General features: G+C 39.5%; 1 pseudogene; it reads left to right on the forward strand.

The window, feature by feature from the left end:
• The first annotated feature begins 9,384 nt into the window (after window positions 1-9,384).
• Window positions 9,385-18,333, forward strand: LOC113718416 (uncharacterized; annotated as a pseudogene).
• Window positions 18,334-20,364: the final 2,031 nt, after the last annotated feature.

Genomic DNA, 20,364 nt, shown 5'->3' on the forward strand with positions numbered 1-20,364 from the left:
TTAAGCCATAAATTAGGCATAAAATAATAGTTTTTACGAGTCCTCACATCCTCTCCCCCTTAAGAAAATTTCGTCCTCGAAATTTACCTTGGTTGACGAACAAGTCTGGATACTTCTCTCTGATTGTCTCTTGAACTTCCCATGTTGCTTCCTCTACTCCATGGTTCTTCCATAGAACTTTCACTAGTGGTATATGCTTGTTCCTCAATTCCTTCACCTTTCGATCCAGAAGTTTCACCGGTATCTCCTTATAGGTCAGGGTTTCATCGATCTCAATATTCTCCGGTTGTAAAACATGAGAGGTCTGGATGATACTTCTTAAGCATGGACACATGGAACACGTTATGAATTCGAGACAAATTCGGTGGCAATTCCAGCTTATAGGCTACATTCCCAACTCGTTGAATAATCTTATATGGCTCTACAAACCTTGGTTGTAGTTTCTTCCCTTTTCCGGACATCAAGCTTGCTTTTAAAGGCGTAATCTTGAGAAATACCATATCTCCAACAGTGAACTCCAAATCCTTTCTCCGATTGTCGGCATAACTTTTTTGTCTACTCTGAGCGGTTTGAATCCTTTGCCGTACCAATTTTACCTTTTCATTCGCCTCCTCAATCCAAAATACGGTAGTCGGGTCTAAAATTTTCCGTTCACCCACTTCATCCCAACAAATTGGAGATCTACACTTCCGACCATAAAGTGCTTCGTATGGACCCATCTGAATAGAAGAGTGGAAACTATTGTTATAGGCAAATTCCGCTAAAGTCAAAAACTTACTCCAATTCTCTCCAAAATCCAGTACACAAGTCCTCAACATGTTCTCAAGGGTCTGAATTGTTCTTTCAGATTGTCCATCAGTCTGAGGATGATAGGTGGTACTAAAGTTTAACTTAGTCCCCAACACTTCTTGCATCTTTTGCCAAAACCTCGAAACAAATCTTGAATCCCTATCTGACACAATACTCACAGGTATACCATGTAGTCTAATGATCTCATCCAAGTACAACCTGGCCAGCTTTTCTAACGGATATTTCATGTTAATCGGTAGAAAATGAGCCGATTTAGTCAACCTATCCACTATCACCCAAATGGCATCATGGCCTCTTTGTGTCCTTGGTAAGCCTGATACAAAATCCATGGTGATATTCTCCCATTTCCACTCAGGTATTTCTAGAGATTGCAAAAGCCCTGATGGTTTCTGATGTTCGGCTTTAACCTGTTGACAAACCAAGCATGTCTGAACAAATTGGGCAATTTCCTTCTTCATATTTTCCCACCAATATAGACTTTTCAAGTCTTGATACATTTTATTCCCTCCTGGATGTACTGTAAACTTTGACCGGTGTGCCTCTTCTAAAATTTCTTTTCTAAGCCCTTCATCCTTTGGCACAACCACCCGAATTCGAAATCTCAATATTCCATCTGATCCCAAATTGAAATCCGTCTGGTCTCCCATCTTAACTTTCTCCACCAACTTTTGCACTTCAGGGTCCTTTTCCTGAGATTCCTTAATGCGTTCCAATAAAGTGGAGGTTATTACAATATTCCCCAAAATTACTTTCCTTGGTTCTAATCGAGGATTCCAATAGCTAACTTCCTCTAACAACTGAAATTCCTTAACCATCAATCTAGCCATTTGTACCTGACGGCTCAAAGCATCGGCCACTACATTGGCCTTTCCAGGGTGGTACTTAATCGTACAATCATAATCTTCCAGAAATTCCATCCATCTACGTTGCCTCAAATTCAGCTCCTTCTGAGAAAATAAGTACTTAAGGCTTTTGTGATCTGTAAAAACCTCAAATGTTACTCCGTACAAATAGTGTCTCCATTTCTTCAAAGCAAAGACCACAGCCGCTAACTCCAAATCATGGGTCGGATAATTTCCCTCATGCGGCTTCAATTTCCTAGAGGCATACGCTATTACTTTATCATTTTGTATCAAAACACATCCCAAACCTTCCTTAGAAGCATCGGTGTATACCACAAAACTATCCTGTCCATTAGGTAGAGCTAGAACAGGTGCTCTAGTCAATCGTCTTTTCAACTCCTGAAAACTTTCTTCACACTTAGGACTCCAAATAAATTTTCCATTTTTCTTGGTCAACTCCGTCATACGCTCAGCAATTTTTGAAAAATCCTGGATGAATCTCCGGTAATACCCTGCCAATCCTATAAAACTCCGAACTTCCGTTGGGTTTTTCGGTCGTTTCCATTTCGAAACAGTTTCAACTTTGGCTGGATCCACTTTAATCCCATTCTCAGAAATTATATGCCCTAAGAAAGTCACCTCTTTTAGCCAGAATTCACACTTGCTAAACTTAGCATATAACTGATGTTCCCTCAAGATTTGTAAAACAATTCTCAAATGTTTCTCATGATCCTTCATATTCTTAGAATACACCAAAATATCATCCATGAAGATCACCACAAATTGGTCCAAGTAAGGCTTAAAAACCCTATGCATTAAATCCATGAAAGCGGCAGGTGCATTGGTTAACCCAAAAGGCATTACCGCAAACTCGAAGTGTCCATACCTCGAGTTAAAAGCAGTCTTAGGTAGGTCCTTCTCCAAAATCCTCAATTGATAGTAACCTTGCCTTAGATCCAACTTTGAAAACACTACCGCCCCTTGCAATTGGTCAAACAGTTCATCAATGTGGGGTAGCGGGTATTTATTCTTAGTCGTAACATCATTTAAATCTCGATAATCTATACATAACCTCAAACTCCCATCTTTCTTCTTTACAAACAAAACTGGGGCTCCCCACGGGGAATCACTCTCTCGTATAAAACCCCGTTCCAACAAATCCTGTAATTGTAACTTTAACTCCTTCAATTCAGCTGGAGCCATCCTATATGGTGTCCTTGAGATAGGTGCTGTTCCTGGAGCTACATCAATTTTAAAAGCTATTTCCCGTTCCGGGGGTAGAGACTCCAATTGTTCAGGAAAAACATCTGGAAAATCCTTTACTATTGGTGTGTCTTCCAAATTCACCTTATCACTAGGAGTGTTAATAAGAAAAGCCAAATACCCTTGAGCCCTTTTACTTAATAATTTTCTAGCCCGGATTCCCGAAATAAGTGCAGACGAGTCTAACTTACCCCTCACATCCAATTTCAGGGTTGCTTCACCTGGAATATGCAACTCTACAATTTTCGTCCTACAATTCAGTTGGGCATTATAACGGGCTAACCAATCCATCCCTAGGATCACATCATATCCTTTAATCGCTAGGCCTATCAAATCGGCCAGCAATTTTCTTTCCTTCACGCAGATTTCACTATTCTTATACACCAGATTAGCAATTAGACTTTTGTCCTCAGTGGGTGTTTTAACCTCCAAGTCATACGGTAATTTAATTGGCTTCAAGTCTATTCCACTCATGAAATCAGGGTTTACGAAAGAGTGTGTTGCACCCGGATCAATTAAAACCCTAGCTAGGCGGTGAAAGATTGGGAAGCAGAAAAGTTCACTCGCCTATCCTCAGTGTAATCTAGAGCGGCGAATATATTGGTCATCCTTTCTAACCAATTCTCTGCTATTTCGGGGTCAGGTTCACCCATAAACTTAGGCGGGTTAAACTTTAAGAATCTTTCCAGGGCTCTATCCTCTCCTCTATCCTGAGCCCCATGTTGGTTAAATGGTCCAGGACCCTGTCTCTCCGCTAGACGTTCTAGGATATCAGTCATCCTATTGATGGCAGTAGCCACTTGGTTACCCTCAATGTTTTCCTGTCCCTGGGTCGGTCCAGTTGCCGATCCCTGGTCATCCCCCTGAGGTTGGGCTTGTCTAGACGCTCGCCCACGGCCTCGACCACTCCTTAATCCTTCCATTAGTCTAAATGTGCCTAGTGCAAGAAATAGATTAATTTAAGTGGAAAAGAAGAAATCTATCAAAATGAGAACCAACCAAGAAAGCATTAAAATTAACAATAATTTACATTCATAAGCATGTCAAGTTCATACAATCAGCAAGTTAGGGACAATTCACAAAATTATAGCACACAGGTGCTCAAAAGTATACTTTTTAGTCACAGAAGACTAAAGTAAGAACAAGTACCCAAAAGTAGGCCACACAGCATGCAAAATACAATGGCCTCAGCACTCGCGTCACCCTAACTAGTCCTAGCTGTACCGGTCAAAAGTCAAAAGGGGTCAACGACTAAGATTTTAGTCCACAGCGGGGCTATCAGGAGGAACCTCCTCCTCGGCATCCTCCTCGGGATCCTGTAGACACCAAATTTTTGCCAAATTTTTGTCAAAATTTATGTTTTCTTGAATATTTTCTATTTGATAAGTCATTTATTTTCCTGCATTTTTTTAAGTATATTTTGTGTCATTTGTGTAGATTTATCTTTTGTTTTTTTTTTTAAAAAAAAAGGGAGGAGAAAAGTCAGAAAAAATCAAAAAATCAAAAAATCAAAAAAAATAAAAAAAAAATCAAAATCAAATTATTACTAAACTTACACATTTTCATCATTTTTCTCCACAAAATACACTTAACCCATTCCTACACTCAACTTTCTTGTCATTTGGTAAAAGATAATCATTTTGACCAAACACACACACAATCTCCTCTTTTTCTCTCCCAATATTGACTCTCTGGTCTCGGATACGGAAGAAAGAGACACTCTAGCTCCCAGACAACTCTCGGCACTCGGCTCTCTCTGAAAGAAAATCGGACAAGCCACACACAAAAAAAAAAAAAAAACTCTCCACTCTTCCTTCCCCAAAAATACATCCCTCGGCTCTCTCTAGTTTCAGGAGACCAAAAGACAAGCCACAAAAAGAAAAAAAAAAAAAGCACTCCAATCCCTCTGGGCTCACTTGGCAGAGAGCAAAAAAAAAAAAAAAAAAAAAAAAGAAGAGAAACGCACGAGAGAAGAGGAAGGGAAGCTCCGGAATTTTGCAGCCCCCTCACTCTCCCTCTCTCGGACTTGGGCTGAGGAAAGAACAGAACAAAAAAAAAATCTTCCCCAACTCCTCTCGGTTCCATCTCAACCTCACGCACAGCTACATTGAGGTAATTTTTAGTTTTGTCCAGTACGTTAAATCAAATGCTTCATGGTTTAGTTTTCTTTCGTTTCTGCTGGCTGCCTTGCATTGTTGTTGTTGTATTGTTAAAAAATTGGGAAATGGCATGACCTAAATGAAGGAAAAGGAAATGTTTCTCATGCATGCATGTTAACCGTTTGAAAAAATGCAAAAATGACAAACGAATTAAAAAGCTTAGCATTGTACATGTTTTTCTTGTCAAATAGGTGACCGTTTGCTAGTGTAGGTCTGAAAAGGTGTGGTTATTCAAAAATTTTTGGAGTTTTGAGTGTTAAAAGTTTTGAAGGATTTTGTTATTTTTTTTGGACTGTTTTGGTTTAGTTTTGTCATATCTGTTGTTACTTCCATTGTTTTTAGTTGATAGTTAGGTTGTAAAAATCACAAGGAATGTTGTAGTATAAATTTTATATTTTTTGGTGCAGATTTGGGTGTTTTAAAAAAAATAAAAACTGGACTGTATTTATGATATTTTGGCCACTTTAGGGTCAGTTTTTGTTAAAACTAAGCCTGGAATTGGAGTCTACGCGAAAAATTGAGTGAGGGGGTGTATTTTGGCATTTTTTGTGTGACCGGAAAATTCGACGGTGGCTGGCGGCGGCGGCGCCGCCATGGCCACCAGCTGCGAGGTGCTTCAGCTCGCCTGGGAAGAAGAAGAGACGGAACGAACGGGGAAGAAAGAAAAGAAAGAAGAAGAAGAAGAAAAAAAAAAGAGGGAAAGAAAAGAAAGAAAATGTTTTGGGTTAATGTTTTTTCTTCAGTTGGGCCATGAGTTAGTTTTGGTTGGGTTTTGGAAATGGGCTTTGGTTTATTTTTTCTTTTGGGATTCGGATGGGCTAGGAGGCTGGAGCCCATGTATTTGTGGGTCAGGTTTGACTGATAAAATGACGGGCTGGCCTGCTCGTTTCTCTGGATTTTCGGTTGGGCTTAGGTAGTATCCGGCCCAAATAAATAAAAACAACGGCCGATGGCCTTTCTTCTCCCAAATCAGAAACCGAATTTTGCATTTTGGCCCCTAATCTTTGGAGTATTTTCACTACGACCAAGATTATTTTAGATTCCTTTCATCTAGGTCCTTAAATTAATTACACTTTAGTCCCTGAATTTTATCTTTTATTTAATTTTGACCCCTGAACTTTGGAAAATATAATTTTTGTCCCCCAAAAGTTTTCAATTTTTGCAATTCAGTCCTTGGTAAATTTTGGCTCTCTTTATTATGATTGTTTCTTTTCTTCAATAACTAATTATGTTACTTTTGAACATATTCAACTTGTAATTTTTAGATGTTTTAAATTTCTTTATGTTTGACATATTAGTGTGAGTTTAGTACTTTTATTAGTATTGTTTTTTCAATTAAATTGGTGCCATGATTCTTTTGTTCATTGTGAGTATAAATAGGACAATTTGACTCCATTTAGTCACTACTTCAAACGGGAGGTACCCCTATTTTTATTATTTCAATGTCAATTACGTCCTCTTATGTGCTCTTATGTGTTCCTCTGTGTTTATATTTTTATACGCTTTATTTATTTGATTTAAATACTCATTCAAATTTTCTTATATATGTTTTGGTTAATTTTTACAATGATTCAAGAGGCATTTAAATACCTCAAAAATGTAATAGATAGGATAATTAGATTTGTTTTATTATATTTTTCCCTTCTAGATTGTAGTTAGGCGCTCCCCGATATAATAGATAGGTTGCGTGTTTATGTGGCTTATGTGTTATGTGTTTTACCCGCTTTTCTTAGGATTTTGGTATCTAGATATTATGTTTACGTGTTATGTGCTACGTGCTCTTATGTGTTTACTTGTTTTAATTTATGTTTTATTTGTTTCACCATGAATTGTTAATGCATGACGTCACCACACTAGTCCAACGTTAGTTGTGGTTACTCCCTCCGCTTACTTGCTAGTCCAATGCTAGTAAGGATCTTTAGAAATGGGCTAGTCCAACGCTAGACCCTTTAGGTCATCTTGCGCTAGATTCATCTTTGTATGCTATTCACTACATTTTCATGCATATTTTCATTTTTAGGATCTTTTCTCATTTGCATGATATTCCCTATTATATTATCCCCTACCCGCTATAGGTGCTAATCATGTCATTTAGAATTGCATCTCATTTAAGCTAGTTCATTTGCTTGTTCATGTTAGGATAATTATTTTTCAAACATGGGAAATGGGTAATTATAACTTTCTAGTTTAAATACCCTATTAATCCATGTATAAGAAAATTATGTCACGAGTTTTTTCGCCTCCCGTACCCTTTATGTTGCATTCCCTTTTTCTTTGATCAATCATATATATGTATATAATTTAATTTCTTTTCTTTTTTTCATCATTTGCATCCTCGTAACACCTTCAAGGATTCATTTTGGCCTTCGCAATAAATGTGATTGGTTCAATTAAACCCTTGAATGAACATTTTGTCGCTTTCGATATTTTATTTTTGCATTCATGTAGAAAACATTCAAATATGATAAAATTAAGGGTTAGATTAGGAAAGTTTTTGGGCTAAACCTCGCAACTAGTTTAGATTAGGTTGAAAGGGTGCCTTAGGTTTGAGTCAATTAAACCTTTGCCTTCCCTTTTTTCAACCGAGACTCCCGAACCTATTTTCTCTTGTTTTCAAAGACCTGGAATTGTCAAAAAGGGTTTTGATTTATTTTATTTTTTGTCAAAAAATATTTTTTGGGTGACTTGGTACACCAAAACTCCATACCAAGTGGTGACTTCTATTTTTTCTTAAAAACCCCTTTTAGACTAAATTTTGGACCCAAATCGTCGCATTTTTCAAAGTCCCATTCTAGGTCCTTTTTCATTTATTATTTATAAATCACATCTTTTATAAAACCTTTTTATTTTTCATCGCGAAAAATGGGGCGCGACAACTTGGCGACTCCACTGGGGACCTAGAGAGTCCAAGCATTTGGTTTAGTTGTCTTTTCTTTTTTTAATCCTTTTTACTTATCATATTTGGATGTTTTAGGTTGCATTTTTCTTTTTTAGGATGTTTTGCATTTCACACTCGTATTCGTTCTTCGTCTTTCGTGTATCTGATGAATGGTTTATTTGTTTATTTGTTCGTACCGCGCTTTGCATTGCATTTGGGTGGGGGATATTACCCTAAAACCTCGCATTGGTTCTCGATCCCTCCCCTCCAAATTGAGCACTGGCATACGTGCATACGTTTTATTTTTTATCCCTTATTTATTTTTCTTTTAGTGGCTTGTCACGCCACTCCACCCTATTAGGATTAGGCGGCCCACTTGGACGTGTGATCATGACACGATGTGTGCGTAGCATGATCCGAGGGGTCACTCAATCTTCCGCTTTAAGTTTTGGGTTGATAGCCTTTAGCTTTTAGTCGAAGGTTGAGAATTTTTGATAGATTCACTCAAACACGTAACCGTGACACGATGTGTGCGTAGCGGTGTTTGGGGAATCGCTCGAGCCACCGACAAAGAATCTTGGGATTGATGACCCTTGGTTTCCAAGTCTGAAGGCTCGGGGACCTAAAACCTGTCGAGTTTAGATGCATTAGTAAGCCAATACCTCATGCATCCATGGTAGTTTACCTAGGGTAGAGTCTGCCTTACCCTATTAGGGACACCATTCACAAGAGGAGGGATCCAACCCCTCTTTTCCTTTTATTGTTTTATCTCTGTGTATTGCTTTGCTATAATGGGTTATGTGTATTCATTTGATTGAACTAACTTTTCTTGGTTTTTGTCTCCATTGCATTCATAAGCCCTAGAAAATAAGAGTCCTGGCATGGCACTCTCTAAGAGCCTACCCTGTTATGGCACGTTTAAATTTCAATGCATTGCATTCGCAGCATAATAACATATCATTTTAGGCTTACCCCAACATTTAAAAGGGGATCCTTTTAGGTTACATTTCATATTTACCTGCTTTAATAAAATGGCATCATGCATAAACCCTAGAAAGGGAACGCCACGTAAGGAATCCCGTTTAGGAATAAAGCCAACCTTTGTTTTTCCCGTGGGTATTTAACCTTTCAAGGGACCGCACGTTTAAATTACCGCCTAACTGGAGGAATGAGACTCGTAGGTAAGGTAATTGACAAACATCTTTCTCCATTTTAGATGGATCGCCCTCGCCGAATTTATCAGTTGTTGATACCACCGACTGAGATTCAAAGATGGCCTACCTTCATGCTACCCAGTGAATTGCATCAAGTAGCCCAATATTTGGGACCGATTGGAGACTTTAAGGAGATCAAACCCAACGGTTATTTGGTAGAGGCCTTAGTGCATCTTTGGGACCCAGAGTGTTCTGCTTTTAGAATAGGTAATAGGCAAATGACTATAACACTCGAGGAAGTAGCCGGCCTCCTTAATCTGCCTATGCATGGAACTGCCTTGGTTTTTCCGACCACTTCAGACAAGATAGAATTTTGCAAGATCATAGGATTGAAAGAGTCGGTATTACGAGGATCAGACCAGGGCGTCGCCGTGAATATCCTGTTTGAACGTTTTGCACCACGCGATGGGTTTGAGAGGCATGTGAAAGATTTTACGTTCACCTCCAAAGACATATGGGAGCACAAAAGGCCATTAGTATATGGAGTAGCTATGGCTGGGATTTATTTTTTCCCGAGAAAGGATCAGAAGATAGCTTTCAAATTAGCAAAAGTTGTAAATGATCTTTTTTTGGGAATCCAGGATAGACAATGTTCTATAGTCCCGACCCTTCTCGCAGACATTCTTTTAGCCTGTAACAGTTGCAAAAAGGGAGAAAAGTTCTTTTATGGGGCGAATTTGGTTCTGCATATATGGGCTATGGGGCATTTCAGGAGACGCTCATCTGTTGCCAATAGCTTGCCGGTAGTTGAATACAATTGGGTAGTTACACATCACAAAAGAGTCAACGAAGAGGGTCTACCGAAGAACGCATCCGAATATGTGAATTACTTGGAAACGTTGCAAGATCATGACATTAGGTGGGTATTGGATTGGACGGACTGTTCTATACCAGTACTTCGCACTAAGGTGTCAGAATGTGTTCTTTTGCTGGGTACTCAAGGAATTATCTCATATACCCCGAAGAGGTTTCTCAGACAACTAGGTCGCATCCAGGGAATACCGTCTGCATCTGAGTTGGGTGAAGTCACCGTTTTTTTTTTATAAGGGAGTATGTCCAAAAGAGATCCCTATGAAGAGCCAAATCACTGAAATTTGGAGAACAATATCCAATGATAGATGCATTAGTTATCTTCCGGAGCTCAAACAGAAGGGTATAGCAACTTCCCAATATGAGGGTTGGTTAAGAAACTCCACCACGCAAGGGTTGCAATGTGAGCCATATGAGGAGATCAAGGAGTTGAAAGCCATCATTGAAACCAAGGACAAGGAGGTTCTACAGTTGAAGAAATCCGTCGAGGCACACAAGGAAAGGGCAGAGGAAAACAAAAGGTTATATGAAAAGGAGCGAGAAAAGCGTCAAGAGATGAAGCGGAAATGTGGGGAATTACATGATCAAGCCGAACGTGTCAAGATTCCGTATGCTAGAGAAACTAGAGATTTTGTATTGGATAGGCTCAGAAATTTTGGTGACCTTGTACGAAGTCGCCTTCGTGACATGATGTAAACAAATGTACTTGGTATTTTGCAATGAAATGAAATCTCGCCCTTTTCACAAAATGATTGTCAATAACAGGTTTGATCAACGGGTCTCATTCCGAAAGTGTTGCATCATGTTAGGCCTACCCTTGGCACAAAAGGGCTCCCCCATAGGACATGCATCCGAATTATTTAAATATCTACTAACTCATGTTTTTTTTTCCTTCCTTTCTCTTTTCTTTTTCTTGAATAAATTACAGAAATTTGACAAAAAATTCACTCCTAAATCAGTTTCTTTTCTCCACTATCAGGTATCTTTCACAATAGCTACCCGAAAAAGCCCCATCATTACCAGGTCCCGAAGTAGAGCCTTGAGACAGTCTGTAAACATGAGTTCAGTGCCAGAAACTTCGGAAAGATCTGCTATGGTTACATCACCGGACTTCACAGCATTGGGAGCTCAATTAAGTGATGTACTTGGTAAGTTCAATGAGTTAAGCGCTGAAATGGCCGCACAAAGGCGTGTAATTGATCAGCTGGTCGCCAGCAACAATGGTGGTGGTGTCCCAAACGACCAAGAACCTATCGATAATCACCCACCTGCACAAGACTATCAACCACCCCACACATCCACTACCCAAACACCTTTCCCTCCTCCTTTCGCTAACCCTCTTGAAAATACCTTTACTCGACTAAATTCAGACTTTTCCTATATGCATCCGAATTATGTATTGATAAACCCAACCAGTAGCCAAATCCCTCAAATCCATCCACAAACCAATCTGAATATCCTCCCAACCCTCAGGGACCCCACCACCATACTGCAGAGCCTTTTGTACTGGATACTGCATCTCAAGGGAAGGCGGCGATGGAAGAACAACCTACACCCATTGACAAAGATCTGTTAAGAAGGTTGGATCGATTCGATGATTTTATGAGAAAGAATCAAGGATTGAGCAGGCATGGTGGGTTAGATTACGATAAATTGTGTCTTTTTCCGGATATTCAGCTACCGTTGGGATTCAAAACCCCTAAATTCAGCAAGTATGATGGAACTGGAAATCCAAAGACGCACATCAAGATGTTTGCCAACAAGTTAGGTAAACCTGTGGATGATGAGAATTTGCCTATGCGTCTATTTCCGGAAAGTTTGGAGGGAGATGCTCTAGATTGGTATTCAAATTTGAAGTCTGGAGAAGTCAAGACCTGGTTGGATCTATCAACTGCTTTTGTGAAGCAGTATGAATTTAACTGTGAATTGGCGCCAACACGAACCACACTGGAGGGTACGAAAAGAAAGCCGTCGGAAGATCACAAGACCTACGCAAAACGGTGGAGAAAGTTAGCTGCCAAAGTGGAGCCTCCTATGACTGAGGAGGAGATTGTTCGTATTTTCATCAAGGCTCACGATCCACCCTATTTTGAAGAGATCTTCCGCATGACTGGAAGTCCATTTGCTGCTATCATTAACAAATTGGAGGAGTATGATGAATTTGTCAAAGCAGGAAAGATTGTTAATGTGTCTGCATTAAAGTTGCAATTAGATGCTCTACAAAATCAAAGCAACAATGGGAAAAAGCCTCCATTCAAGAAGAAAGAAGGAGAAACTGCTTTTATATGGGATCAGGGCCCGTCTTTCAGACCCAGAATCCGAAACCATCCCACCTATTCTGTTCCTTACCCATATTATCCTAACCCTCAACCAGTCTACTACACTACTACCCAATTCCATCATTCCCGACCTAATCATTTGAATACATCGCCCTTACCTCTAACTCCACAACCCGTATTTCAAAATCACACTCGCCCCATTTACCATCCCAGACCAACCCTGCAAAATAATAACCCTCCTCAAAATCCTTTTCAAACCAATGGAGTTCAAACTCAGAAACAATTTCGAACTTTCACCAATTTGGGTCGACCAATTGATCAATTGTATGAGCAGTTAAAAGCGGCTGGGAAAATTGGCACCGTCCCTCCTAAACTTTATCCCAAAGGCATTCCTCCAGGTTATGATGCGCAGGCAAGTTGTGCTTATCATTCTGGAAGTCCAGGTCATACCACTGGCAATTGTTGGGCTTTAAAACACAAGATTCAGGACATGATTGACTCTGGAGATATCCTTCTCAGAAGAAAGGGAGAGCAAGGACCGAATGTTAGTAAGAATCCTTTACCTGAGCATGGGAGCACTGTGGGGGTTATCATCGCTGATGAAGATTTTGTCGACCCCAGTCAATACATTGTAGATGAAACTGAAGTATTTGGCGTGATGGAGACTGACCATGCGGAGATAAGGAAACTACTGTCTGTTGAAGAGTCCATAACTAAGGATAGTGCTGAGGAAAAGTTAAAATCTTTTGGGTTTGACAAAGAGGAGCCGTTTATGGTAGAAGGAGGGCCTTCCGAGGTTGACAATTCTGAGGTTCCTTTTATTTTGGATCTTCCATCTTTTGAATGGGATATATCAGAGCCTGCCATTTTCGAATTTCCAGAGCAAATGCCTGTCAATAACTTGCAAGAGGTACCATGGAACTACGAGGAGCCCAGTCTGTTAATTGGGGGTAAAGATTGTTTGAAGGAAAATATATCTACTATTACTAGATCTGGGAAAATTGTGGGAAACTCCGATATTGATGTTCAATCCAAGGCCAAAGTTAAATCTCCGACACCCAAGCCTCGTGTGTCTGAAAATGAAGTTGTAGATTTTCTGAAAATGCTGAAAAGAAGCGAGTACAAAATAGTGGAGCAGTTGGATAGGATGCTTGCTCAGATTTCTTTTCTGAATCTTCTCTTGACTTCCGAGCTGCACAGAGAAGCATTGCTCAAAATTCTGAACGAAGCTCAAGTCCCTAAAGATATTCCGGTGGATAAATTTTCTAACATTGTGGGGAATGTACTTGCTGCTAATCATATTACCTTCTCCGATGATGATCTGACTGCAGAAGGGATCGGGCATAACAGAGCTTTGTATATATCGGTCCGTTGCAATGGAAAGCTGTTGCCGAGGGTTTTAGTGGATAATGGGTCAGCGTTGAATATCTGTCCATGGAACACTCTCACCAAGCTTGGGTTTCTTGATATTAAACTCCGTCCATCTGCAACTATGGTTCGAGGATTTGATGGTTCAAGGAGGGAATCTATGGGTGAAGCAGATCTGGTATTGGAGATAAGCCCTGCTCAATTCCAAGTTACTTGCCAAGTCATGGACTTCTCCAGTGTTTACAACATTTTACTTGGAAGACCTTGGATACATGCTTCCAATTCAGTGCCATCTTCTCTGCATCAAATGTTGAGGTTTATTGCGAATGATCAACTCATTACAGTGTTTGCTGAGGATGACTATACCATGATCGTTGATGCAAAATTCAATGGTGAAAATAGAAAAAGGACTCCAACTTCATCTCATCACGTTGCTGACATCGTCTCCGTGGGATGGGCATCCAAGGATAAGTTGTCGACTCAATCAGATTTGCCAGAGGCCAGTATTATGATGGCTAGGGAGATGATTCGAGGCGGATATGAAATAGGAAAAGGTCTTGGGAAGGAATTGCAAGGAATTTTGGAGCCACTAGAGATCCCGACGCAAAAGGATACATTTGGACTGGGATTTCATCCAACTGCTAAGGATAGGAGGGAAATGCAAGCTCGAAGACAAGCTGAAAAGAAGGGCAAGCAAACTGCCTTAAATATCCCACCGCTATATCACACTTTTCCTCGTCCATCAGAGGTGATTAAGCCTGAAACGAAGAATCCTGTGGAGGAGATTGAAGTGGACCTGTCTCAGCTATTTGTTGGGGCTACTTGTGAGGAGGGGCCATCAGAGAATGCAGAATTTTTGCCAATTACCGAAGGAGCTATTCAGAATTGGACTGCTGATTATCTTCCCTCTCGAAGGGAATTTCGGTAAATTTATGGGGATTGTCTTTTGTCTAGATCACATCCAGATAGGACAGTAGTCTGGATCTTTTGTTAAAAGAAATTGCTTTCATCTTTTAAACCTTTATTCTTGTTTCAGTTAATATAACTTGCTTTGTTCAAGAAAATTGCTGAAACGAAAATAAAGGTTTGGGTTAAATATGTCTTTAAATAGCAATCATGTCTGTATATTTATCTCTTTGTGAAGTCACGATGCATTTTGAATTTAATGAAATGAAGGACTTCTCCAGTATTTGCTATTTATTTATTACTTATGTTCTATTCTATTTTCAGATGGCCACAAATAAAATCCTTTGACCCTTTGGATGTCACCAATTTGGAATTCGATGGCTGCAATCTCGATATCTCTCATGAACTTGAAATCATGCAATCTGAAATTCAAAGCGAGAGCGATACTGAGGAAGAATTTGAGTCTATTTCAAGGGATTTAAAACAGTATGAAGAGAAACCCAAACCCAACTTAGAAGAAACAGAAATCATCAATATTGGCACTAAGACGGAGGTTAAAGAAGTTAAAATCAGCATTCATTTGAATTGGAAACAGAAGGAGGAAATGATTGAATTCTTAATACTTTTTCAAGATGTGTTTGCATGGTCATACGATGATATGCCAGGGATCTCTACAGACATAGTGGTTCACAGGTTGCCAACTGATCCAAATTTTTTACCGGTAAAACAGAAGCCACGTAAATTCAAACCAGAAATGAGTCTCAAAATAAAGGAACAAATTGTGAAGCAGCTCAATGCTAAGATAATCATGGTGTCTCATTATCCCATCTGGTTATCGAATCCTGTGCCAGTGCCTAAGAAATCTGGGGAGGTGCGAGTATGTGTTGATTACAGAGATCTGAATAAGGCCAGTCCGAAAGACGATTTTCCTTTGCCAAATATTCATATTCTTTTGGACAATACTGCCGGACACGAAATTGAATCTTTTGGTGATTGTTTTGCTGGGTATCATCAAATTTTGATGGTAGAAGAAGACAGAGAGAAAACCTCTTTTATCACCCCATGGGGAACCTTTTGTTATAGAGTGATGCCTTTCGGGTTGAAGAATGCTGGAGCCACTTATCAGAGGACCATGACTACCCTGTTTCATGACATGATTCACAAAGAGATGGAGGTCTATGTGGATGATATCATAATTAAATCCAAGAAGGTTGAAAATCATTTGGTTGATTTAAAGAAGCTGTTTGAAAGATTGAGGAAGTATAATTTGAAGTTGAACCCTGCAAAATGTGCTTTTGGAGCTCCGGCTGGTAAGTTATTGGGTTTTATTGTCAGCAAGAAGGGTATAGAGATAGATCCTGCGAAAATAAAAACAATTCGAGATATGCCCATTCCAAAAAGTCAAAAAGATGTGAAGAATTTTCTTGGAAAGATCAATTTCATTGGCTGATTTATTGCACAGTTAACCTCTACCTGTGAGCCTCTGTTCAAACTGTTGAAAAAGAATACGCCGATGGATTGGAATGAAGATTGTCAGCAAGCTTTTGATAAGATCAAGAATTATTTGTTAAATCCTCCGGTCTTAGTGCCACCTCAGCCAGGGAGACCTCTGATTATGTATTTGTCTGTTCTTGATGAGGCTGTTGGATGCGTTCTGGGACAGCATGACGTGTCTGGGAGAAAGGAACAAGCCATCTATTATATGAGTAAGAAATTTACAGCATATGAGGCCAACTATTCTTTCCTTGAGAGAAGTTGTTGTGCTTTAGCATGGGCAGCTCAGAAGTTGAGACATTATTTGCTCGGTTATACCACTTACTTGATTTCCCGTTCCGATCCTCTGAAATACCTGTTAGAAAAGTCGATGCCCACGGGACGTATGGCTAAGTGGCAAATGATCCTTTCCGAATTCGATATTGTCTTCACAACACAAAAGGCAGTCAAGGGTCAAGTTATAGCAGATCATTTGGCAGAAAATCCAAGAGATGATGATTACCAACCATTGCATACCTACTTTCCTGATGAAGAAATTCTATTCGTTGGAGCAGTTGAGAACATGAGTGAGCAGCATCCTGGATGGAGGTTATTTTTCGATGGTGCATCAAACTCTTTTGGAGCTGGAATTGGAGCAGTTTTAGTGTCGCCTGAAGGGAAACATTATCCTGCTACTGCCAAATTACAGTTTCCTTGTACCAATAACATGGCTGAGTATGAAGCTTGTATTTTTGGATTGAAAATGGCATTGGACATGGAGATCAAGGACCTGATAGCATTCAGTGATTCTGATTTACTTGTGCACCAGACGCTTAAACAGTGGGTAACTCGAGATTCAAAAATTATGTTGTATCATTGTAACTTGCTTAGTTTGGCCAGCAAATTCAGAAATTTGGAACTCAGACATATTCCCCGCACTCGTAACGCCTTTGCTGATGCTTTAGCTACTCTGTCTTCGATGATCCAACATCCAGATGAGTTGGTGATTGAACCTATACAGATTCAACTTCAGAATAGGCCAGCACATTGTCTGGTTACAGAAAGGGGCACTGATAGTCGCTCCTGGTACAAGGATATTAAGGAATTCATGAAAACGGGATCTTACCCTCCTGATACTGATTCTGTTGCAAAAAGTTTCTTACGCAGAATGTCATCAAGATTCTTCTTGAATGGAGAAGTGCTATACAAGAAAACATCTGATTTGGGCCTTCTGAGATGCATCAATGAAGAGGAAGCCGATTATATGATGAAAGAAGTGCATAGTGGGGTTTGTGGGCCACATATGAATGGGCATCTACTGGCTAAGAAGATCATGAGAACATGATATTTTTGGCTTACCATGGAGCATGACTGTGTAGATTTTGTTAGAAAGTGTGTTAAGTGTCAAATGCATGGTGATGTTATACGTGCTCCTCCTACAGAATTGCATGGTATGACTGCTCCATGGCCATGTTCGATCTGGGGAATGGATGTGATCGGAACTATTGATCCTCCTGCTTCAAATGGGCATCGATTCATTTTAGTGGCGATTGAATTTTCACCAAGTGGGTTGAGGCCGCGTCCTATAAGCATGTGACTAAGAAGGTGGTGTCGGATTTCTTGAGAAATAATATCATCTGTCGTTTTGGGGTACCGGAGACGTTGATCACTGATAATACTAAAAACCTCAACAACGATATGGTGGATGGATTATGTGAACAGTTCAAGATCAGACATCGAAATTCTGCCATTTATAGGCCTCAAATGAATGGAGCCGTCGAAGCCGCAAATAAGAACTTGAAAAAGATCATTCGTAAGATGACTGAAGCACACCGGGATTGGCATGAGAAGCTGCCTTACGCATTGATGGCCTACAGAACTACTATCAGAACTTCTACTAGTGCAACTCCTTACTCTCTTATGTATGGAATGGAAGCAGTCCTGCCTGCAGAAGTTGAAATTCCTTCCTTGCGTATTCTGATGGAAGCTCAGATAGAAGAAGCTGAATGGGTCAGAGAACGTCAGGAGCAGTTGTTTCTGATTGATGAAAAGAGGTTGAATGCCGTGTGCCATGGACAATGTTATCAGCAACGAATGGCTCGGGCTTACAACAAAAAAGTCAAGCCCCGCTTATTTGAAGTTGGAGATAAGGTTTTGAAACGGATTCTTCCAATGCAAGATGAGGCTAAAGGGAAGTTTGCTCTCAATTGGCAAGGACCATTCATTGTTAAGAAAGTGCTATCCGGAGGAGCGCTTATTCTTATGGAAATGGACGGTCAAGTTTTTCCCCAACCAATCAATGCGGACATGTGCAAAAAGTTTTTCATTTGATTAAAAAAAACAAAATCTTTAAAAATACTGCAAGAGACGGATTTCAGGCATACTTCCTCTCATTTGTACATTTCGATATTCTACCCCTCATTTTTCTTCTTTCCTTTTGACTTTTCATAACCATTTTCCTTTTCGCTTGGTTGTCCCTTAAGATCACTAACCCCATACTGGGGCAATTTGTTTCTTAAAATAAAAAAAATAAAAAAAAAGAAAAAAAAAGAAGAAAAAGAAGAAAATAGGAAAAAATAGAAAAAAAGAGAAGAAAATAGAAAGAAAAAGAGAGAGAAAATAGAGATTCTGTCAAAATTAAACTGGGGCAAATTTTATCTCTTTCTCACCCTAGATCGGGGTAAGTTTTGAAAGATGCTATCTCAAATGATTGCAAACCCATCATATGATCCGCTGTCAAGCCTTTCAAGCCATAACCTTTCCTTTGCTACTCTATCCGATCCTAATCACAAGAACCAAATTTGCCGAATTTCATCTTTTGCAGTACTTTGAGAAAAATAAAAATAAAAATAAAAATAAATTTTCCTTAATCAACTAGCAAATGATGTTAATACAAATTTTTTTGAAACATGTCAGAGAAGATTGTCTCACTGATGCTACTCATTATCAAAGTATGACTGCATTGATATAGTTGGGGTTAAAATTGTCTTGTCTATGTCTCTAGGTGAAAACCTGAAAGGGCACCTTCTAAAAACAAAAACAAAAACAAAAAAAAAACAAAACAAAAAAAAACAAAAAAACAAAAAAAAACAAAAAAACAAAAAACAAAAAAAGAAGAAGAGAGAAGAGAAAGAAAAAAAAATGAAAAGGGTGGGGGTAACCTTAGTGAAAACCCGAAAGGGCGCTGAGGTAGGGGTTTGGAATACAAGAGGATTAACAACAAAGAAAAAGATGCTGAGGTCTGAAAGCTGGTGACTATGTTGATTTGGGTCTCGTTTATACTGTTGTTCTTGTGCCGACAATGAATTCCAAAATGGATGACTACGAAAGGGTCAGATGGAACATTTTTCCTCATCAAAGGCCATCCTCTAAATATGAATCCAAATTTTGATCCTTGGGCCTATATTCAAAAATTCAACAATTTTGTTTTACTATTCTATTTGCAATTTATTTATTCTGTATCATTACTTATTTTACATTAGCATTATTGCATGATGAATAATACCTTTTTTTAATTTTAATTAATTATTTATGTTTCTTATTCTTTGGGTCTTATTCAAAAGACAATCCCTTATAATTTATCCCAAAGAAGTCATGAAATCGAAGGTCCTGTGATAATAAAGTATGGTTAGTTGACATTCAACAGTTGCAAGGATTCTGAAGGGGATTACCGACCAAACCTAAGGGAGCAATTTGGCGATACTGAAACTCATGTTTACATGGTTCTCAAGGCGAAGGGATCACATGGTGGCGGCAGTATTTTCATCACAACTGTTTCGTTTCTTCCTTTTTGCAGGAAAATTATGTGACACAATACTGGCTTAATTAAGCATGATTCACACTGAGGCAAACGGTAGAAGGGTTGAGCTCCAAGTGTTGCTATACATTTCCGAAAAAAAAAATCATCATTACTCCCTTTCTTTTAAAGTTTGAAAAATCAAAAGAGTTGCAAGTCCGCCAAGTAAGTTTTTCTTGGTTTATTACCTTTTAAGCAACATGCATTCTGGTCTTTCAGTTCGATAGCATAGAATCGGTGTTTTCATTTCGACCGTTTTTATTGTCGATGGGCATGGGTTTTATCCCTCCAACCTCGGCAGGCTTGGGTTTTATCCCACTGACTGTTTTTATTGTCGATGGGCATGGGTTTTATCCCTCCAATCTCGGCAGGCTCGGGTTTTATCCCACTGACCGTTGGCATGGGTTTTATCCCTCCAACCTCGGCAGGCTCGGGTTTTATCCCACTGACTGTTTTTATTGTCGATGGGCATGGATTTTATCCCTCCAATCTCGGCAGGCTCGGGTTTTATCCCACTGACCGTTTTTATTGTCGATGGGCATGGGTTTTATCCCTCCAACCTCGGC

Source organism: Coffea arabica, chromosome 8c (assembly GCF_036785885.1).
Source record: "Coffea arabica cultivar ET-39 chromosome 8c, Coffea Arabica ET-39 HiFi, whole genome shotgun sequence".
Taxonomy (NCBI): domain Eukaryota; kingdom Viridiplantae; phylum Streptophyta; class Magnoliopsida; order Gentianales; family Rubiaceae; genus Coffea; species Coffea arabica.